Source organism: Phodopus roborovskii, unplaced genomic scaffold (genome assembly GCF_943737965.1).
Source record: "Phodopus roborovskii unplaced genomic scaffold, PHOROB, whole genome shotgun sequence".
Classification (NCBI taxonomy): Eukaryota; Metazoa; Chordata; class Mammalia; order Rodentia; family Cricetidae; genus Phodopus; species Phodopus roborovskii.
Window position 1 is genome coordinate 22532017 of NW_026126407.1, and position 23669 is coordinate 22555685.

Sequence of the window (23669 nt, forward strand, 5' to 3'; positions counted from 1 at the left end):
TGCTTCTACATCCTAAGTGTTGGAATCACAAGCCTGTGTCACCCAATCTGTTTCATTTTTACATATTTCAAAATATGCTGGAAGGGGGTGAATGGACTTCACCAGTTTGCCAGAAGTGTCTATGGCACTGGCATAGTTAAAACCTCTGTCTTAGGACTTCTCTTCCTAAAAAGGGGAGCTGGGGAACTGGCTGGAGATTGCCAAAAGAGGGTATTTAGGGCTCGGGTCCCCTGAGGTCCCTCTGCTCCAGTGTGCTCTCTCAAGCCAAAGAAAATGACACAGGAAATTGGGACAGGAGCAAAGGGACTCTGAGAAGTAGAGCAGAAGCTGAGGAGACCGGCTGGCAAATCGCAGTCTGGTGGCACAGAACTGGGTTCCTCACCCCACCTCACCAGGCTTCCCAGGGCTCCTGGGGCCCAGGCTGGCTTCAAGCATCTTCTTTCCCAGGCTTCATTTTTCTCCTCTAAGTCACTAGAGTGGGAGGAAGGATGGCTTCAAGGTCAAATATGATCTGCTCTGCCTGACTTGGTGCTGGATTTCAGACAAGTCCTCTCTTCTCAGGCCAGTTTCCATGTGTCTAGTGAGAAAGCTGACTGGCTCAAAGATACATTTCTCCATGCACACTGCTATCCTCTCAGCCATATCTGCAGTAGACATCACCAATAGATCTCAGAGCCTGATCATTCCACACTCATCTAAAGCTTTGGAAGTCTTTTCTTTTTTTTAGAAGTGGCAAAAGGAGAGCTTAAGAGATGTCTCCGAAGTTAAGAGCACGTGTTACACAATTGTGGTGACCAGAATTCAGATCCCAGCACTCACATAGCAAGGCGGATATTTTATGCATGCCTCTAACTCCAACACCTAACTGGGAGGACAGAGGAAGATCAGGTTTGTTGGCTTCCAGCCTAGCTGATAAAATACAAGCCCTGGGGTCAGGGAGAGACTCTGCCCTAAAGGAATAGGTGAAAAATGACAGAGAACACACACACACACACACACACACACACACACACACACACACACCCATATATGCACATACATATACACTCACATAGACATATATAAGCATTTAAAAAGTTTGCTTTGAATGAGAGGACAAATAGTGAAAACTGCTTTTAGATGTTATTCCTAGATGGTCAACATCTTCAGTTCCACCCACATTTCCTTTTCTGACACTGTAGATCTCTACAGATACCATCTCCAAGGATGGTGGGATGGCTCAGCAGGCAAGGTGATTGCTGCTAAGTCTGATGACCTGAGTTCAACCCCAGGATCTCAAGGATGGAAGAGAACTGACCTTGGCAAGTTGTCCTCTGACGTGTGAACCCCCACTCATACACATTCATCATACACACAGTAATAATAGCAAATAAAAAATGTCAAAAGATCACATCTCAGAACTCAAATATGATACCAGACAGGTGTGAAGAGCTATATAGTAGGTGCTTTCTGGTGTGTGTGTGTGTGTGTGTTTGGTGGGGCACAACAGAGAAATTGAGACTGCTCTCTGCTAGGTTATACATTTTCTCTCATGTACCTACTTACAGCAGGCTCAGGTAAGAGTTTGGCCCTGAGATGTGAACTGTAGGAGAGCCCTTCCTGGGTAGTGTGGTGCTCTTCTAGCTGATGGAGAGAGACAGGTGGAAGCAAGCCTCTCTGGTCAAAGTGTTGGGAATTAGTGTTGCATGGGACCCCTTCCTGTCCCTAGGAGACCCACACCACAAGGATCATTAGGCAGGCTGCACAGCAAAGGCAAAAGAAAATGAACACTATCTGTGTACTGGCATGCAGAAGTCTCGAAGGCGAACCTCGAGAGTCATTTCAGAGCTTGGCTAGCCCAGTCAGAACAGAGTCAGCCAGAGGTAACATCACCTAGCTTTCCAGTCAGCACTAGTCTGGGGGCTCAAGAGTGCTATGGTCACCTGAGTGACCACAGACACAAGGTGGAGAGAAACCTAAATGAAAAGGTGGACTGGGGCAGAGGGTTCCCTAGATGAGAAAGCCCCCCCCCCAGGCTGGGGCAGCGGGGACTGGTGGAAAAGTGGTAAGCTAGAGGTCACATACCTGCACTATTTAAAGGCAGCTAAAGGGCTGGGGACGGCTGAGGGAATAAAGCACTTAGGATTCCAGCCTGAGGACCTGAGTCAGAATCACTGGAACTCAGGGGAAGCAGCTGCAGCAGCTCACACCTGCAATCCCAGAGCTCCTAAGGTAAGATGGGAAGTGGAGATGGAGATTCTCTGGAAGCTAGTGGACTAGCCACGTGGCACACACGTTGGCTAAAGGAAGAAATCCTGTCTCTAGAAAAGTGGAAGGCAGCCAGGAGGTGGTGGTGCACGTCTTTGATCAAAGCACACAGAAGACAGAGGCTGCCGGCGGATTCTGTGAGTTTGAGGCCAGCCTGGTGTAGAGTGAGTTCCAGGACAGCCAGGGCTATACAGTGAAACCCTGTCTTGAAAAAAAAAAAAAAAAAAAAAAACAAAAACACGAATTGTTTTTTTACAAATTGAATGTTTACAAATTCACAAGGTATGGTGGTGCACACCCATAATCTCAGCCCTCAGGTGTCAGAAGCAGGGGGGGAGGGGCACTGCAAAGTTGGAGTTACCAGGATGTATTTGCAAGACCCTGTCTCCAAACAAATAAACAAATAAAATCCTGCCCGTGAATGGAACCCAAGCTCCCCCTTGCACTAGGCCATGCTCCTCCATGCAGCTACATCTTGAGCGAGAGACCTCATTTATCAGCCTCAGTGTTGCAACTAGTACCATGAACCGGTACTGTTTTGAGTCCAACACTATGTAAACTGCTAGCCCAGTAGGTGCCAGCTAACCCAGCACTCCTGAGGAGTGCTTCCAAGCTTCCCAGGGGGGAGGAGCCCTAGCCCCTGCAGAGCATTTAGCTTTAACTCTCTAGGTAACTGAAAATGACTTGAACTTCCCCCACTTCACCAGTGCAGGGGGTTACAGGTGTGCATCACCACAGTCCAGTTTATGGGGAATGAACCGGGGGCTTCATGGTACACTTTTCAATGTTTGCTTGCTCAATGCACATGAAACTCTAATCTCAATACTCAATACACACACACACACACACACACACACACACACTGCTCTGTACCCTCTTGGGAGAAGTGTGGAGATGCCAAGGCTGTGGTTACCAAGGAAAGGTATTTGAAAGCCTTCCCTTGGGTGCAACTTAGCAGTGTTGCTTAGGTCTGCCCTGAGCAGGGGACTGGCTAGCATGACTCTTCAGAGGCCAGAGAACGTTCCACCAGAAGTTCATTTGCTCCTGTGTTCATGCAGCCACGCATCTGGAAACTGTGTGAGCCATTACTTACTCCCCTGCCACAGCTTCAGAACCCACATACCTTGAGACTCATGGGGAAGGGGAGGAGGAAAGGGACAGGCAGCTAACTCAAAGACTGAACAGAGCGGGTTGTCTTATTGTTTGCTTTGTTTCATTTAGTTATTTGGTTTTGGGGACAGGGTCTTGAACTGGCCTTGAACTCTTGATTTTTCTGTCTCTGTTTCCATGTACTGGGACCACAGGCACGGATTATCAACACATTTATTAATGATCATAGTGGAGTTCTGGGATGACAGATGTGAGGCACTACGTTAGACATTGATTTCTTCAAGTCTAAAATCTCTGTGTGTGTGTGTGTGTGTCTTACTGGCTGGCCTGGTACTTACTATGTAGATCAAGCTGGCCTTGTACATCACAGAGATCAGTTTGCTTCTGGTGGGACTAAAGGCATGTGACATTGCACCTGGTCCCTAAAATGCATTTATTTCTCCCTACCTTCCTTCCTTCCTTCCTTCCTTTCTTTCTTTCTTTCTTTTTTTTTTTTTGTTTTTTTTTTTTTTTTTTTTTTTTTTTTTTTTTTTTTCAAGGCAGGGTTTCTTTGTGGCTTTGGAGGCTGTTCTGGAACTAGCTCTTGTAGACTAGGCTGCCTCTGTATTTTTGTCTTTAAATTCCTGCAATTTATTTATTTATTTAAGCTGTGATTAGCAAAAAAATTCCTGCAATTTAGCCCTCCATGTAATATACTGTTTTATTTAGCTCTAAGAATAAGCTTGGTGAGAAAGCTTGCCCAATTACAGTTCCTATTTGCAGCTGGAGAGCTGAAGCTCAGAGTAGTTAGGCAGCTTGTCTAAGGTCACAGAGCCAGAGTATGCAGAGGTATTCTGCCCTAAAATCCCCAGCCCACTCCCTGAGGATGCCTTGATCCTCTGACCAGCAGCAGTATAGTAAGGACCATTGTCTGTCCCACTTGTCTCTGAGCCACACTTCAGCATAGGTTGGAGGGAGACCTCACTGTACACGTCCAAAGCTCCTTGGGCAGAGGTTGGGTGAACTGATGTGGGGCCCCTAGGAGCACTTCCCTCCCATGCAGGAGGCTTTCAAGCCCAGCCTACCACCTGAACCTCTTATCTGAGGCAGCATCATTTGATACCAAAGCAGGGCTAAACATGGGAACCTATTTCTGCCTGGTGTCATTCAACCATCTAGGGGTTCCCACCCACGGCCCCCACTCTGAAACCTCACAGTACTCTTTCTCATATTTCACAAGGTCAAGTAAAAATTAAATATTGACTCCTGATAAGATCTCGAAGACAAACTAAAATGCCTCATTTCTCTACTTTTGGCTAACCTTGCATCAGCTCAGTGGTGGCTTCCCACTGACCAGAAAACACACACTGGCTACAACTGTAGGGCGGCAATTGCTGAGGAAAGGCTGTCAACAGTGACAAGTACAAGTTGGCAGGAAAGAACTTCAAAACGTGGTGCAACAGAGGTAAACTTCCAAAGGGGATCTGGGCTCCCTCTTTCCCAGGTTGGGAATAGAGGTTCAGAGAGCTGGGAAGGACTGACTCCAGGTCACACAGCCTCTAGAGGCAGCACCCAGGTGTTCTGCCCCCAGACAGGGATCATTCCGCCAAACCCTGCTGCCCTGAAGCTCACAAAGCCCAGGGGTCTGGACTCACCAGAGCTGCTGAAGGGGATCAGGACAGGGAAATGGTTCCTCCACGTCACCTGTGGACTCCTTCTCTGGGGCAGCTGCCAAGGTCACTCAGCTTTTCCTTCCTGGGAGGTGGCCAGGGCTCGGCATGAGATCCTCCTGGGAAACCAGCTCTGGGTGAGGTGGGGGTGGCCTTCAGGAGTGACTGGGTACTAAGGTCACGATGGGGTCTCAGTGTGTGACTCCTGGCTCCCACAGCTGCCACCTGGCATGATTGGTGCTCACCAGTTGTCACACTGCTTTTGCTGCCAGCTGCCAGTTGCCTTTAAGAGAGCCGCCTTAGCTCATTGGCTGATGGCGCTCCTCCAGCTTCACCTGAGCAGGTGAGAGAAGCCAGGCTGGGGGCAGAGCGGAACTCCAGGGAGTGGTCAACAGACTGCCTTCCCCACAGACTTCCTTCTTCTCTACTACCCCAACAGGGCAACTACCTGGGGCAAAGAATTGGCAAAGGCTACACTGTCAGGGCAGGTCACCTATCTCTGTAATTCCAGCACTCAGAAGATGAAGGTGAGAGGGTTGGAAATTCAAGGTCATCTTCCCCTGTATAATGAGTTTGAGGCTAGATTTGGCCAAATGAGACCTCTTAAGGAAACAAACAAGCAAACAGCTCAGTGATAGAACATTTCCCAACACATACAAGGCTCTGGATTTGATCTTCACTTATCCCCCAGTTTACACTCCACATAAAGGAAGCATAGATTTATGAAGCTCAGAGTAGTTAGGCAGTTGTTCTAAGGTCACAGAGCCAGGAGATGCAGAGGTAGGATGACTGTCCTGAAGTCCCCAGCCCACTTGTTCAAGGTACCTTGAGCCCCTGACCAGCAGCAGTGCAGTGAGGAGTATAAATTTATGCTATCTTCATATAGCATGTGTCTACAGTCTCAGCTGTTCAAGAGGACTACCAGAAATGCAGGGTCAGTCTGGGCTACATATTGAGTTCCAAGCCAGCCTGGGCTACAGTGTAAGCCTGGCTCAAACATACACACTACATGTGCAGACACACAAGCTACTTATTCCACACACATACTTTACACCCCCCACACACAGCCATCAGACTACACACATAAATGGTGCCCCCACATCACACACACAAAAATCCACCTCCACACAAATACCACACACACACACACACACACACACACACACACACACACACACACTACAGTATTTAGAGCTGATGAAAGACTACAGCTGATTATTGCCCTGTTCCTTTTTGTTTGTTTTGGTTTTTTGGTTTTTCAAGACAGGATTTCTCTGTGCAGCAACTCTGGCCACCTGGAACTCACTCTGTAGACCAGGGGGGCCTCGAACTCACAGGATCCATCTGCCTCTGCCTCAAGTGCTGGGATTAAAGGCACACACCACCACTGCCAGACATATTGCCCTGTTCTTAATGCAGATGATGAATTAGAGTTCTTGAGTCTGGAAGATGGCTCAGTGGGTAAAGTGCTCATTGCACAAATGTGAGGACCTATGGTCAGACACCCCCCCCCAGAACCCACATCAAAATCTAGATTCTGTGGCACATGTGTGTCTCCCAGCACAGGGTGCAGAGACAGACTGATCCAGGAGACTTGCTGGCCAGTCATCTCAGCTCAGTTAACAAGCTTCCCACCTAGCTTTAGATCTGTCTTAGTCAACAAGGTGGAGAAGTAATTGAGGAACTCCTGAGAACAGCCTGGAGTCCCACACTCAGGCATGTGCACCTCCCAAATATCCGTACACCACAGACAGATAACCACACATGAAAATAAAGCAAAAATCCCGTCCTAGAAATTGAGGTGGTCTGCCCAGTTTGCAGGATACTAGAGAGGAAAGCAGATAGTGTAGGGCAGAATGTGGATACACCCCTGCAAGGCTTCCCATGTAATGTCTCTGGACTACATTTCCTCACTGACCGTGAGGCCCTGGCAGGACTTCTCCATCTGTTGCTAGGCAAGCATTCTACCAGCTGATCTCAGTGCCTAGCCCTGGGTGGCATGAGGGGCATGAGGCTTCCACTGTGCAGACTGGGTCAGGACTATTGGGCCAATAGTGCAAGTGAGTTCTGGGCTTCAATTTCTCTCCCTAGCACAATGATAAAGGAGGGGAGAAGGCACTTGCAGGAGGCAGTCCTGCACAAACCTGGTCACCTCTCAGAACTATTTCCTTCTGCATTAATAAAGGGAGACTGAGCCCAGCCTGGTGGCACAAGCTTTTCAACACAGTACTTGGGAGGCAGATGTAGTCCTATCTCTATGAATTCCATATCAGCCTGGTCTACATAGAGAGTTCCAGAACAGTTAGGCATAGTGAAACCCCGTCTTGAAAACAACAAAACCCCAAACAAAAGGAAAGAAAGAGAGAGGGAGGAAAGGAGAAGGGAGGGAGAGTGGGTATGGGGCTATACCCTGGCCATATTATAAAGCTGGCTTGGTGGCTTCCATCTTTCATTCTAGCACTCAGGAAATAGAGTTCAGGTCAGCCAAGACTACACAGAAAGACCCTGTCTCAAGAGAGGGAGAAAAAGAGAGAGAGATCACAGAGGTCAGCACCAGTGCATTCTGAGTTCTTTCTACTTTTGCTTTCAGAAGTTTGTCCTTAGCCAGGCAGTGATGGTGCACACCTTTAATCCCAGCACTCTGGGAGACAGAAGAAGGCAGATCTCTGAGTTTTAAGGCCAGCCTGGTCTACACAGCGAGTCCTAGGACAGAGAACCCTTGTCTTAGGAAAAAAAAAAAAAAAAAAAAAAAAAAAAAAAAAAAAAAAACAGAAGTTTGCCTGTGGCTTTAAAAGAGCCATTTAATTTCCATCACTAAGTTAAAGTTATTGTTGGGCCTCAGGGCCTCCCCCCAGGCTAGTCAAATACTCGAAGGCTGAGCTCACAAGGAAGTTTCCCTGTGCTTTAGAAAGCAAAACTCTGAGCCAGGCGGTAGTAGAGCTTGCCTTTAATCCCAGCACTCCTGAGGCAGAGGCAGGTGGATCTCTGTGAGTTCGAGGCCAGCCTGCTCTACAAAGCTACACAGGAAAAACCCTGGCTAAAAAAAAAAAAAAAAAAAAGGTAAGCAAGCAGCAAGCAAAATGGCCATAGTTAGCCATATTCCCTAATTGCTAGCCCTTTGGTGAGTGATTAACATCTCCCTGTACAGACTGCTCCAACCACTGCAGTTTCACCACTACAGCAGATTGCCTGGGAAGAAGGAAATAGAAGGAAATAGCTGCTTCTACCCTTGCTGTGGAAAACTAGAATGAGTGGCACAGTCAAGGAAGCTAGTCACGTCAAAGAGACATAAAGACATGTTCGTTAGATGGGTGGTGGTGGTGCATACCTTTACTTCCAGCTTTCAGGAGGCAGAGGCAGGATGATCTCTGTGAGTTCAAGGCTGACCCAGTCTACAGAGTGAGCTCCAGGACAGACTATAAAGCTACACAGAGGAACCCTGTCTGGAAAAAACAAACCTAAATAAATAAATAAATAAAAAAGACATGCTCATTTGTGAGTCAAGAGGATTTGGGTATCAATAAAGAAAATTACTGCAACAAGTTGGAAGATATCAGCTACACTATTTGTTCATAATTTTCCTAAATAGACACATCTTTATTCACTTTTCCAAGATTACCATTTACCCTAGAAAATACCACAGTGAGGATTATGATTTTTCTCTTGAAAATTCTGTCATGTCCAACAACTGAAGACAGTTATATTAGTTACAATAAATATGTCACAGGGCATGCCATATAAACAGACACTTTTCTTATGAGCTTGAATATGACATGAAAATATTTTTGTTGGAATCTATAGTTCTTGCCTTTTAGAAAATTAAATAAAATATTTATCCTGTATGTAGATGCTCCAGCACCCACAGGGACATCAGAGAGCAGTCTGTAAGAGTTGGCTCTCTCCTCCCACCATTCCTGGAGGTTGAACTCAGGTTGCCAGGCTAGGCATCAGGCACCTTTACCTACTGAGGCATCTCAAAAGCTCAGGGTCTCCCTAAGTAGCTCTGGCTGTTCTAGAATTTTCTATGTAGACTAGGTCAACCTCAAACCCACAGAGATGTGCCTGCTTCTGCTTCCCAGGATTCAAAGTGTGCATCACTACACCTGGCAAGTTTTATTTAGTTTTAATCAAGTATGAGTATGCACATGGATACAGGTACCCACAAAGGTATCTCTTTGAACTGGAGTTACAGGCAATTGTGAATTGCCTGATATGAGAACTTGAACTCTTACTTGGATCTTCTAAGAGAGCAGTATGTATGTACTCTTAACCTCTGGATGATTTCTCTAGCTCCCTTAATTATAGTTTTTATTATGAGGAGTTAGAATATATTTATACCATTTCATTCACACTTATTTAACTGCTAACATTTGCTAGCTCTGACAAATCTCAATTTGGGGAAGGATCAGGTGTAGTTCCCCAGCTGTTGGCAGAATAAATAACTACAACTTCTGAGTGCAATTTGGGTACACTCTGTGACCCAAAACCTCAATGTCTGGATTTTGTTAAAAAAAGATCTACAAGGACCTACTACTTGGGGGGCTTGCCCAGAACTTCTGGAGGGGAGCACAGCTACTTGTATGTATACTTTTGACCAAAGACCATCTGGGAAGCTCGGAGATGCTCATTCTCATCTGTAGATGTAGGAGGGAGCACCACAGGACTAGCCAACCAGATTAGCAGAATCAACCCCGGTACTCAATGAGGTGGCACACACCAAAGCCATATTATCATCACATCCAAAGCCATTGAACTGTAAGCCAGCCCCAATTAAATGCTTTTCCTGTATATGAGTTGCCATGGCCATGGTGTCTCTTCACAGCAACAGAACACTGACTAAGACACTTTGTTTTATGAGATGAAGGTTGCCCAAGTCTGGAGGAGAAAATAAAGCTGTGTGTCATATCATTATAGGTATCTCCCGGTGCTTGTCTACTTAAAGGAAAGAATTCAGTTGAAGGACACAGCTTAAGCAGAAGTTCACGGCCGGGCAGTGGTGGTGGCACACCACCTTTAATCCCAGCATTCTGGAGGCAGAGGCAGAGGCAGGCAGATCTCTGTGAGTTCGAGACCAGCCTGGTCTACAAGAGCTAGTTCCATGACAGCTTCCCAAACCACAGAGAAACCCTGTCTCAAAAAACAAACAAACAAAAAGCAGAAGTTCACTCATCGAAGCAGGCACTGTAAATAGAGATTGGAGGCAGCCTGGTTAGATAGATGGCTCAGGGGTTAAGAGCACTGAATACTCTTCTATCCGACCTGAACTCAATTCCTTGCACCCACACATTGACCCACAACCATCTGTAACTCCAGTTCCAGGGTATCTGATGCCCTCTTCTGGTCTTCTTTCAGGCTGCATGAAGCTGGTGTACAGACATACCAGCTGAAAAAAACCGCATGTGCAAATTTACTTGAGAGAAAAAGAGACAGAGAAAGACTGGGGTGGGTAGCCCCAAGATGGGGTGCAGTCCAGAGGGTTCTCTATTGTGTTTTTCTTAAATTATTAATATTTATGAGGCGGGTGGACTATTTGTTAGCTGGCTCTTTTTCTCTCTTAAATCATGGTAGAGTGGACATCCCTTTTAAGTATTTCTTCCCAGGATTAGCTAGAAAAGCCCACAAGGGAGGTGAAATCTACAATGTAAATGATATGCTAATGAGCCAGTCTTTTGAGGCTGCAGACCCTTCATTAAGGAAAACGTGCGAAAACATCCCGATGCTTTAGTTTTTCATACAGTGGAAAAAAACTGTTCCAACTCCAGTACGCTTGGCTACTGATGGGGTCACCAACACACAGATGCAGTTTTCCTGGGTTCTCTCATATTGAATTCCTCACCAACAGGTATCAAAATGGTGCCTCTTATATTTTGAAAGCTGTTTCAGTGGCCAATGGAAATGCATCTGTTAAACTAGGAGCAGCTGTGCACACTCTGAGTCGTTCCCAGCAAGAATGAACACCATCTCTGTGATCTCAAAGCACACACACATCCTCTGTTTCTTCCGCCAGTGGACGTGAACATGCTTCAAGTCCTTCTATCCACCCTGTGCTTACAGTGGTTCTCAGTGTCAAGGGCTCCACACACACTTTCTTTCTTTTTCTTTTCTCTCTCTCTCACTCACTCTCTTTCTTTCTTTCTTTCTTTCTTTCTTTCTTTCTTTCTTTCTTTTTTCTTTTTCTTTTTTTTTTTTTTTTTTTTTTTTTTTGAGACAGGTTTCTCTGTGTAGCCCTGGCTTTTCTGGAACTCCCTCTGTAGACCAGGCTGGCCTCAAACTCACAGAGATCTGCCTGTCTCTGCCTCCCAAGTGCTGGGGTTAACGGTGTGTGACACAACTGCCTGGCTACGTATTTATTTAATAATTAAAACATAATCTCATTCTATGACTCAGACTGGCCTAGAAATCTGTAGCCCAGGTTGGACTCAAACTCATGGCAATTCTTTCTATCTCCCAGGAACTGGGATCTCAGACATGTGTCATCATACCAGGCTCAGGTCCTTTATTGTACTTATTTTGTTTTATATTTATTTATGTGTCTATGTATGGGTCCCTGTAGAGGCCAGAAGAGGACATTTGATACCCTGGAGCTTGAATCATAGGAAGTTGTAAGCCTCCTAATGTGGGTGCTGGACACCAAACTCAAATCTTCTGGAAGAACAGGAAGCCATCTCTCCAGGCTCGAAAGCTTTATTTAAAATGCAGTTTCCTGCTGGAACACACTAAGGAGTCAGCCCTGCAGATCCAAAGCTGTAGGACCCCATGACACAGGGCAGCAACAGGATATCTAAGAGGAGGATCCAGTATTGATAGTCTAGCAGATGCTAGAGGCATCAAACCAGACCAATGACCCATTGCAATGAACACTTGAAAGTAAAGGTGTGTGGACTAAAGGGTATACTGTGTGACTCACTGTGACGCACTACAGCTTCCACGACGAGAATTTTAAAATTTTATCTCATTGTCGGGGGAGGTTGTAAGGGCAGATACGAAGGGATGAAGGGACTTGGAGATTAGTGGTATTGGGGCGAATGATGTGAAATCCACAAAGAATCAATAAAATGTTAAAGAAAAACAAACAAACAAACAAAACAAACCCTTCTAATTGATAAAGAAAAAACTAACTGAAAAAATAGATAAAATAAAATGCAGTTTCCACCAGGCCTGTTGGGATAATATCTATAATCCTATATATTCCAGAGGCAGAGGCAAAGTTTAAGTTCTGCCTGGGCTACATAGGGAGTTCAAGACTAGCCAGGGCAACATAATGAAACCCTGTCTCAAAATACAAAATGCCAGGCTGGGGATATAGTTCCATGGGTAAAGGCCAGCCTAAAATAGGAGAGACCTTGAGTTTGATCTCCAGCCTGCTAAAATGGGAGCATGGAGGCAAATAGGCCTGTGTTCCCAGATCTACAGAGCCAGGAGAAAGGCTGGGGCTTCAGCTCATCCTGCCCTTCACCAGCTCAAGGCCACCCAGGCTACATTAGCCCTATTTTAGAACAAAAAGAGAAGTCACACTGACCTTCTTAGGAACAAGCAGGATGGCTCATCCAGTAAAAGCCCCTGCTGCTAAGACTAGCAACCTGGCTCCTTCCCGGGGCCTACAAGGCAGGAAGAAAGATCCATACACAAATACAGTAAATAAATAAAACGCATTATTTTTATCAAGGCTGGCAATTGGACCTAGGTCTCAATTATGCAGGGCAAACACTTTACTATTGAGCTGTACTTCCGGTCTCAGAATCAATATTTTTTTTCCCCTCATATGGGTGTTTTGCCTGCAGGTATGTCTGTATACTTCTTCTTCTCCTTTTTTTTTTCTTTCTTTTTCACAGTTTCTCTGTGTAGCCTTAGCTGTCCTGGAACTTACTCTGTAGATCAGGCTGGCATTGAACTCAGAGGTCTATGTTCTGTATACTTCTTGAGTACCTGGTTTCCTTAAAGGCTAGAAGAGGATGTTGGATCCCCTGGGACTGGAGTTACAGACAATTGTGAGCTGCCATGTAGGTGCTGGGAATTGAATTCAGGTCTTATAGAAGAGTAGCCAGTGTTCTTAACCACAGAGCTGTCTTGCTTGCCACCATAATCAGTATTTTGAACAAGTTCTTTCTTCTCTGCCAACTTGATGGTGTCTACTGAAGTATTTGCCAATGAAGTTATTCCCTTAGATCCATAGGAATTTGTTGTCGTTTCTTTATCTTTGTTGTTTGGGATAGGGTATCATGTAGCCCAGGCTGGCCTCAAACTCACTGTGTAGTCAACAACCATGAACTCCTGATCCTCCTGCCTCTACCTTCCAAGAGCTAGGATGACAGGGATGACTAGCCCCACCTGGAGAGGAGCAGTCCGATGATCCCACTTAAGCGCCCACAGAACCAGATGGCAACGAGGTCTCCAGGGCCCTTTTCCGGGCTGAGAACTGGCTTCTCCTCATTCTTCCAACCCCACACTTCTCTGTGGAAGACATTGCCTGTGTGGCTGCCTCTTTCCAGAGAAGGCCCGGCAGGCTCAGGAATTATTCATTGAACTCTCAGGTTTCTTATTAGTATAGTAATAGGTTCCTGGGAGTGTGGAGTCAGCATGCCAAGAGAATTCATCCAGGCTTTGGAAATGCAGTAGGTTTCTGTCGACTGCTCATTTTTCATGTTCGTTCTCTCTCTCTCTCTCTCTCTCTCTCTCTCTCTCTCTCTCTCTCCCTCTCTGAAACAGAGTTTCTCTCTGTAGCCCTGGCTGTCCTGGAACTCACTCTGTAGACCAGGCTAACCTCAGACACTTGCCTCTGCCTCCCAAGTGCTGGGATTAAAAGCATGTACCAACATCCCTCCCATAACACTCTCTTGTATAAGCCTCTATTAGAATATCTTTATCAGCTCTCCAGCTCTGCTTAAAAAATGATCCCTCCCCCCATAAATTGGTGACACCACTAAGTGTCAGTTAAAATGTGTGTGATTATACACACCAGGCCATCTCGAGCACAGTGGACAGATACAGGTCAGGCTCATAGATGGTATGCATATGTAAGCCAGCTGTGGGGCACACCTGTAGCTTGGCACTTGGGAGGCAGAGACAAGACCTCTGCAATTCTAGAGCAGCCTGGCCTGTCTGTAGATGGGGTTCCAGTGCTACATAGCAAGACCCCCATGTGAAACAAACAACAAGAAGGGAGTGAAAGGTGTGAAAGGGGCATACTTTTCATCATAGCAGTCAAAGACAGGTGTCTGTGAGATCACCGTCAGCTTGGTCTACATAATGAGACGTTGTCTCCAAAAAGAAAAAAGAGGGGCTGGAGAGATGGCTCCATGGTTAAGAGCACTGGCTGCTCTCTCTCTCTCTCTCTCTCTCTCTCTCTATATATATATATATATATATATATATATATATATATATATTGGGGGGGGTTGTGAGCCTAGCCTTTAATGGCTGAGCCATCTCTCCAGCTCCTGCTCTCCCCCCCCCCCACTCAGCTCTCCAAGTCTGGCCTCTGTATGACACAGTCGGGAGTGTGCAGCATACCTAGGTATCATCATGTCACCATCTACAGCACTGGATTGATTTCTCAGCATCCACATGGTGGTTTACAACTGTCTGTAACTCCATTTGCAAGGTATCCAGTGCCCTCTTTGGGCCTCTGGGGTACCATGCACAAACATGGCAAACATTTCTGCAGGTAAAACAATCATATACATAAAAACCTTAACAAAACAACCAGTGCTCCGTGGTTGAGAGCACTATCTGCTCTTCCAGAGGACCTGGGTTCGGTTCCCAGCACCAATATGGAAACTCATACATGTCTGTAACTCCAGGTCCAGAGGATCCAACAACAGACATTATATGCAGGCAAAACACCAATGAACATTAAAAAGAAGAAAACAAAACAAAAACCAAAAACCAAAAAAAAAAAAAAAAAAAAAAAAAAACTACACAAAAATGTACTTACAAAGAAGGAGTAGGAATTCTATTATCCCAGCACGTCTGTGTAGAGGTAGGAAGCTCACAGGTTGAAGGCCAGACCAGGCTACAGAGCAAGTTCAAGATTAGCTGGGGCTACAGAAGGTCCTGGTCCAGCCAACCAACCAACCAATCAGATCATATATAAATTATCATATGTATTATTATGGTTGACTTTGTCCCTTTAATTCCCAGGGGCTCTCGGAATCCTAGTGGCAGGGCTAATATTAGTGTATACAGAAGTACTGTGAGTCAGTATTGACTTGATTTCACTAATATAAAATCTGGCTATGGGCCATTGAAATAGCCATTGAGATGGTAAGCCTGAGGACCTGAGTTCGATCCCTAGAATCTACATGGTACTTGCATATGTGTATACACACACATGCACACACACAGGAGCTCTGGTACTTGCACACCCATACATACACATGGTAAGTAAATAGATGTTTAAGACTGAGTGTGTGGCTAAACCACTAACGTAGCTCAGCCCTCAAGGGTGTTGTACTTTCAGGGATCCTCCTGCCTCAGCCTCTCCAGTGCTGCCAACTAATGGCTTTGAAACTCTTATCAGTTAGGGGTTGAAGAGATGGCTCAGTGGTTAAGAGTATTGGCTGCTTTTCAAGAAGACTCAGGTTCAGTTCCCAGCACTCACATGGTGACTCACATTGTCTGTTCTAATGGATCCATCTTCTGGCCTCCTAGGGTACTTGGATTTGGTACCCAGGTACACATGAAGGCAAAATATCTATACACACAAGATGGAAATTAATAATTTTTTAAGCTGTTTTATGTTTAGGACTGAGATCATGTCTCACTCCCCTCATTTTTTAGATTTTATTTATTCGTTTGTTTTGTGACAGGGTTTTTTTTGTGTAGCCTTGGCTGTCCTAGAACTGGCTTTGTAGACCAGGCTATCTTGTACTCACGGAGATCTGCCTCTCTCTGCTTCCTGAGTGCTGGGATCAAAGGTATGTGCTACCACCATCTGGCTAGGTTTGTTTTATTTTTTATGTGTATGAGTGTTTTTGTCTTCAAGTGTGTTTTGTCTGCAGGTATGTCTCCGCAACAAGGGCACGCTCAGTGTCTGCAGAGTTCAGAAGAGGGTGCTGGATCACCTAGTTATAAACTGCCATGTGGATTGTGGGATTCCTCTGGAAGCACAGTTAGTGCTCCTTTTTTTTATGCCACCCCCACCCCCCCACCCCACTGAGACAGGGTTTCTCTGTAGCTTTGGAGGCTGTCCTGAGACTCTCTCTGTAGACCAGGCTAGCCTCAAACTAACAGACATCTGCCTTCCTCTATTTCCCGAGTGCTGGGATTAAAGATGTGTGCCATCCCCGTCTGTCATAGCCAGTGCTCTTAATCACTGAGCCACCTCTCCAGCTCCTTAAATAAACAAATCTTTTTTTTTTTTTTTTTTCCTTTTAAGATAGGGTTTTCCTGTGTAGCCCTGGTTGTCCTGGAACTCATTCTGTTGACCAGGCTGACCTGGAACTCAGAGATCTTCCTGCCTGCCTGACTCCTAAGTGCTGGAATTAAAGGCATGTGCCATCACTTCCCTGCAACAAATCTTTTAAAAGAGACCCTAGTTACTTTATGAACTGTCCCACATTCCAGGATTCTCTGGTTGCCTCTGTGTGTATTAGTGGGTCCCCCCCCCCAATCCCTGGTTTCCTACATAGCTATGTTGGATTCAGGGACAGCTTTCTGGCATGAGCTTAGGTAGGTTAGTGATAGTTGGTGTGCAGCATTCTGGCAGGAAGTTTGGTGCTGCCTGCTGACTGTTGGTGAAGTAGTGATCTCTGGCTACTGTAAGGCTGGGCAGCCTGGAAGGAGGGTGCCCTGCTCTGCTTGAGGGAGCAGAACAGGTGATGAATGGCCTGTGGTTGAAAACATTCAAGGACAGATAAAATCACCTTCAATGTCAACACTTCATCCTTGATCAGACTTCTGGGAGCACTGTCCATCTGTCCATCTTTCCAATTCTGGTCCCACCCACCTCTGAACTAGACCCTCTGAAAGCCACAGAACAGGGTTCCTGTGCCTCCTTGCCAGAGTCTCAGCAGCTCCTACAGCATAAAGGTCTACAGCAGGACTGGTTTCAGTTAAAGAACTCAAAGAACCCAAATCAATATAACATGTGAATTGGATAAGTGGGGGTGGGACTGTGAGAATCATATCTGGTCCCTTCTCCTGTTGCTTCCTGCCTGCTGTGAGATGAGCAGCTCCCTTCACACAATGCTGCCACCTTAATCTGTCTCTCAAGAGGCGCAGCATGGAAGGAGACTGCCATAAAGGACAGATGTCCTGGTGCCACCTTAAGTTGTGTGTCAGAAACTTGGAGGAAAAACGGGGAGGAAAAGAGCAGCTAAAACAATGCTCAAGATGCTTCCTGCTGTGAGATGTTAAGACAGGGCCCAATAGGCCCTAAGAGGATTAAGCAGATCACCAGGGAAGCGGTGGTACCAGCTGGCACATCAGGTTGTACAGTCTGTATATTACACAAAGGTACTCAGTTTGGAGAGCAGGCAAGAGCTGACTGACATCCTGCTCACTTGTCTGAGCTGTGTTTTCTTCTAACGTATACAGAGGCTGATACAGAATAGGAGGGTGGTGTTGCCTTTCTCCTCCCACCTTCAAATGCCAAGTTCTAAATAAACCAATCACACTACAGAAGCCTCTGAGAAGAGGAGGCACCATGCCCGAGGGTGCACAGAGATGGGAGGAGGGGATTACTGTGAGCACATCTGGAGGGTCTCAGAGAGAGGTCTGACAGTCAACTGAAAGCTTCTTCTCTATCCCCCTCCTTAATCAGGCTCCCCACCCACCAAAGTGTCCTCTTACCTCCATACATGCACTGTGGTGCTCACACCACACACTACACATACAATAATATTTAGAAATCGTTGCAGAATATCTGTTTACACCGTAAAGCTGTGTCTCTCTGCCTGAGATACCTTCTGGTTGCTTTAACAAAGAACTAAATGGCCAACTGCTAGGTAGGAAAGAATAGGCAGGACTTCTGGGCAGAGAGAGAAATAGGGAGGAGGGGAAAATGGGTTAATTTAAGTTATAAGGGCTAGTGGGACAAGCCTAAGTTAAGGTCAAACTTTCATAATTAACAATAATTTCAGGGTCATTATTTGTGGGCTGGCGGTCACAAAAAAAAAAGGAACAAAACAAAACAACAACAACAAAAAACAAAACAAAGAACAAAACAAGAAACTACTGCATTTGGTTCCCAAAGCTTGGCAAATAAATCCACATAGGGCCTGAAAAAGATGAAAAAAAAAAAAAAAAAAAAGTTCTCAGTAGATTTGGTTTTTGCAGTGTACATGGGGGCATGGCTCTTTTAAGAGGTCCTGCTACGGAGTAGCAGGGTGAGGCACTACTTGGTGGTAGGACACTAAGTAGAAATGCCTACTGCAGTGTGGATCCAGAAACTTCCCAGAGCTGGGGTAGATTGACTGGCTCCAGGAAGGATCTGCAGGCATGAGACTTCCACTCTCCACCTGAAGGGGATGGAGCCAGCCACCAGGCCTTGTGCTAGTGTTGGAGGGCCTAGAAACTGCCTAGCAGTTTAAGGTTTAGCTCACATGGTCAGAGAAGGCTGCAGATGGGCCAAAAGTCAGGTCTAGACTGAAAACAACCTCTAAACAGATGAAGCATGCTTAAAAATGTGCTTAGATGCTGTAGAAAGAAAAGAAAATGGCTATAGACATAGAAAAATAAATATAGTTTAGAAATAATAAAGTCTTTAAAGAGAAAGTAATATAAAAGGAATATGCCACATGAGCATGGGAAATACACAGAGTGTCTGTATCTTGTATGTGCTTTGTTGACCTAAAATTTTTTAGACATTAATGAACAAAAACCAATAGCCTCTGAGAGACACTGGATTATGGAAACTGCTAAATTAAACCAACCTATGTTTTAAGAATGTCTTAATTTCAGAATGGAAGTCAGAAAATATATTCATTGGGGGAGAATTTTTGCTTTAGTTTCCACAGGAAACAAAAAGCTATGGATTTCTTCAAAATTAATAAGGACCATATTCAATCAAGGGAGACCTCCTGAAAATTTTGGCAACAGACATAAAGAAACAAAAGAAAAACTACAAGGTATGTTACCATGTGCTGTTGTCTTGACATGGGAATGGCTCTGAGAATGGATGAGACATGATAAATCTTGGCTACAGATTCCTCATTGCTTATTATTACATGCCATTCTTCCATATGGCATAGATAGAGGTTTGGGTATATAGTCCAAACAGACTTATAAAATTGACAGATGCCTGTTCAAACATAGAACAACAACAACAAATCATCTTTAGTTGACTTGTGCACACTGTACATCCCATATTTGTGTTAATACAAGTATTTGTTACCTTTAAAAATTTATGTGTTTTCATAAAAAAGGATGAGTCACCAATAAAGACAAATAGCCCAGGTGATTCAGCGTCTCAGAATGCCTCTGTTAGTGTGTATTCAAAACTCTGCATCCAGAACAACTTGAAAGCTGCTAGCTGAGATGTTCCAGCCTCACAAACTACTCTTGCCAGACTTCAGATTAGCTCTGTACTTTCCCAGAACACAGAGACTGGACAACAAACGATACACTTAGCTCTCCCAGGACTTGACCACTATCCCAATTTTTTCAGGGTTCACTAAAAGATACCATTGCTTCCCATACAACAGGAAACAGTTTAGAAAACATAGCACATTCCCAAGAAGTGGGGTGGTTTTGGGTCACTCAATAGAATATGGATGTTTATCATCATTTAGAGGGTTTGGTTCCAAGTTGTTGTTGGTCATGGTCAGGGAGAAAGTTGAGCAAAGGAGATTAGATCCAGGGATCTCATTATGAGACGAAAAAGAGGGATATAGGAATGATAGGATAAAAGGTGATTGAATCTTTTACTTCTAAGTAAAAGAGCAAGCCAGGCAGTGGTGGCACACTCCTTTTAACCCAGCACTTAGGAGGCAGAGGCAGGTGGATCTCTGTGAGTTCCAGACCAGCCTGGTCCACAGAGTGAGTTCAAGGACAGCCAAGGCTACACAGAAAAACCCTATCTCAAAAAAAAAAAAAAAAAAAAAAAAGAGCTACTACTAGTTTTAAATATTTTTCATTGGTATGGATTTCTGTATTGATACAAATTTAAGGTTACTTTTGTTTTAACATACTGTATATATGTTTCTACTCTTGTTTAACATATACCTCTGCAGCTCAATTTAAAATTTAAAGTTCTAGTCCTTAAAGGCTATGATTAAAAACTGTTTAGATAAATTAAGAAATGTGGGTTATTAGCTAGCTAGTCATCTGTAACAATCAAACTTATAGTCATGTAGGTATGTTTTCAAGGTCAAACAGAGATATATTTTAAATAGATAGTTTTCAAACACTTCAAAGACTTACAGAATACGGCATTTAAGAAGTTTTAATAACAGCCGGGCGTTGGTGGCACATTCCTTTAACTCCAGCACTCAGGAGACAAGGCAGGTGGATTTCTCAAAAAAACCAAAAAAAAACAAAACAAAAAACCAAAAAAAAAAAAAAAATGTTTTAATAACATAAGGCTTTGCATGACAGTGAGACTTGTCTGCTCCTGGCAGCATCAATTACTTCAAAAAAAAAAAAAAAAAAAAAAAAAAGATGATGGGAATTGAAGAATCTCAATATGGAGTTTGCTTTCATTGTAGCAAAGATAGCCATTTGGGCAAGAAACTGTGTTTGCCTCAACCACTGACCATATGCTGTACAAATTGAACAAGCAGAACACAAAAGAAGGTAACTGATGAACTTTTCCAAGACAAGGTAGAACAGTCCTTCAAAATTCCTGCTTCACAAAAAAAAAAAAAAAAAAAAAAAAAAAAAAAAAAAGTGTCAGATATTCTAGGTCTGTAGGCTGAAGATGTATGCCCTGACATTGCAGAGGAGCCTTGCGTGACTGTTCAGGTGGCCAGCTGTCTCTGTCCTTTCTATAATTTTGCAAGTTGTTTGTACTGCACTTTCTACTTACTCAATTGTTATTATATCCTTCTTGAGTCTTTGATGGGGTTAAAGACTAGATAGAGCTTTCTGGGCAGTAGTGACTTGTGCCTTTAATCCCAGGACCCAGGAGGTAGAGGCAGAAGGATCTCTGTGAGTTTGAGGCCAGCCTGTGTCTACAAAGTGAGTTCCAGGACAGCCAGTGCTGTTACACAAAGAAATCCTGCCTGAAAAACAGAACAAAAACAAATTTGGGAGACAGAGGCAGGCAGGTCTCTTGAGGCCAGCCTGGTCCACAGAGCTAGTTCCAGGACAATACAGAGAAACCCTGTCTCAAAAAAACAAAAACGAAAAACAAAAAACCCAAAAAACAACAAACAAACAAAATTAGAAAGTTATCGTTATAGTTTTCCTTGTTACCAAATTCAAAAAAAGAACTTACAAACGAGATGTAAAGTTTAGAAACATTGAGAGACATAAAAATTCAAGTTGTTTATCTAAGAAAGTGGTTTTAGCTCTAAAAAGATATTTTTAGGTTGGTAATACAAGTTATGATAGAAAGTGGTTTAGTTATGAAACTTTGGACTCATCAAGATAGGATAGGTAATGGAGTAATGTCTGTGAAGTTGACAGATACAAATGGACTGAATATTGTAAATATAATTCTTATCTGATAATTGTTCTTATTGCATATAGTTTTACTATGTGAGTTAAAATCCTTCCTTTTTTATTTTGACAATACCTGATAATTGTCCTCACTGTATATAGTTAGAGTTAAACCTTTCTTTTTTTAACTAGACAGAAAGGGGGAAATGTTGTGGAATATTTGTTTGCACTGTAAAGTTGTGTTTTGCCTAAGGAGCCTTCTGATTGGTTTAATGAAGAGCTAAATGTCAATAGCTAATCAGGAGAGAACAAGGCATGACTTCTGGGCAGAGAGAGAAACTGGGAGGAGGGATCTAGGTGCCCAATTTCTCCAGCAGACTCAGAGCAAGTTGGATATATAAAGAAGTAACCATGCCACATGGAAGAATGTATATTTTTTAAAAAAAATGGTTAAATTAAGTTATAAGAGCTAATGGGACAAGGGTAAGTTATTAAGGTCAAACTTTCAAAATTAATAATAAGTCTCTGGGTCATTTCTTGTGGACTGGTGGTTCAAAGATAGTCCAACAAGAAAACTTGCTACAAATAATAATAATAATAACAACAACTAATAAATAAGGCTGGCAAGATGACTCAGTAAGTAAAATTGTTTGCTTCACAAGCTTGAAGACCTGCATTCACTTCTTGGAACCCACATGGTTGAAGGAGGGAACCAACTCCCCCAAAATTGTCTTCTACATAGGCACTATGGTGTGAGCATAATTTTTAAAATCATAGTAATAATTAAGTTAAAAATAAGGAACTCCAGCCAGTAGGTGGTGGTGGCCTATGCCTTTAATTCCAGAACTTGTAAGGCAGAGGCAGGAGAATCTCTGCGAGTTCAAGGCCAGCCTGGTTTACAGAGCTAGTTCAGGTCAGCCTCCAAAGACACATAGAAACCATGTCTCGAAAAACGAACCAACCAACCAAACAAACAAACAAAAAACAAACAAACAAAAAAAAGGAGAATCTACCAAGAAACACTTGTTCAGCTTTGTTCTCAGATGGAAGGATTTTGGTTACAGTTGAATGGGAAAGAATATGCAGGGATGAAGTTGGCTGGCTATTCATAGCAGGACCCCTTGGTCAGCCACTCTGTGTCAGGGTCCTGGAGCCCCGGGCCTCGCCACTTGAGACAGAGTCTAAAACTGTGCAACATCAACACAAGGAGGCTGTGCAGCACCAACCTACCACTCAGCACCTATTTCTTCCAAGCTCAGAAGTATCCCATGTCCAAAGCCAAGTGAAACAGCCATTGTCTCTGCAGCCCTGAGACCACAGCCTGGACCGCCACTGGCCAGATGACCATGAAACAACCTGTGGCAGCCAACTCCACTGTCAAGTTACCCACCTGTCTGTCTCGGGCTTGTCTTCATGGCTACTCCAAGGGAAAATATGGGGAAACACCTACTTCACACTTCTGTTCAGTTGAAGCTTTCCATCTTCCAGGTTAATTATGAAGCCAAACCATCTAACAACTGAGACCCACTGTTTCCCCCTCATCGTTTTCTGCTGTCCATTTTTCTGTAGGTTTGAGTAGGGCTAGGAGGAGGGTCAGTATGATGAGGGAGGGAAGGAGGATCAGGAGTTCAAGGTCATTCCATTTACATAATGAGTTGGAAGGTAACCTAAGACAGCAGACCCTGGTTGAATACCGCCCCCCGCCCGAGGGGGGACCCACTAAACAAAAAACAGGCTATCTTTATTGGAATTGGGGATATGATTTTTCGTATCAAATATATGGTGTATACTAGCAACTGGTCACACTGTGGGGACAAAGATGAGGTGCGTGTCAGATATGTCCATGGGTTGCCAAAGTGCGATGTCTGGCCTGGCCCCTCCCGTTCGGTGTACTCTTGTGTGTCCTTTCTGCGTGGGGCAAGGGGGAGACCTTCCAGAGAATACTTTACCGCAGTTGCTGCAGGGGAGGGGCAGGGCAGTGGCCAGTCCCAGCCCAGAGCTTTGACAGGGCCCCAGCTGACTCCCTAGTGCTCAGTTAGCTGTTCGGGAGCTGCAGAACGATGACTCAGCCCAAACCCCAGGGCGGGACTGGCTAGGGCGGGAGTCCGGCTGGAAAAGGTG

At 44.5% G+C, this 23669-nt stretch overlaps 1 non-coding gene across 1 annotated transcript; it reads right to left on the reverse strand.

Annotated features, from left to right (window-relative positions):
- Positions 1 to 14459: 14459 nt before the first annotated feature.
- Positions 14460 to 14531, reverse strand: LOC127219863 (small nucleolar RNA SNORD55/SNORD39). Its single transcript, XR_007834296.1, has one exon. It is a non-coding gene; the product is annotated as a small nucleolar RNA SNORD55/SNORD39 (small nucleolar RNA).
- Between the last annotated feature and the right edge of the window lie 9138 nt (positions 14532 to 23669).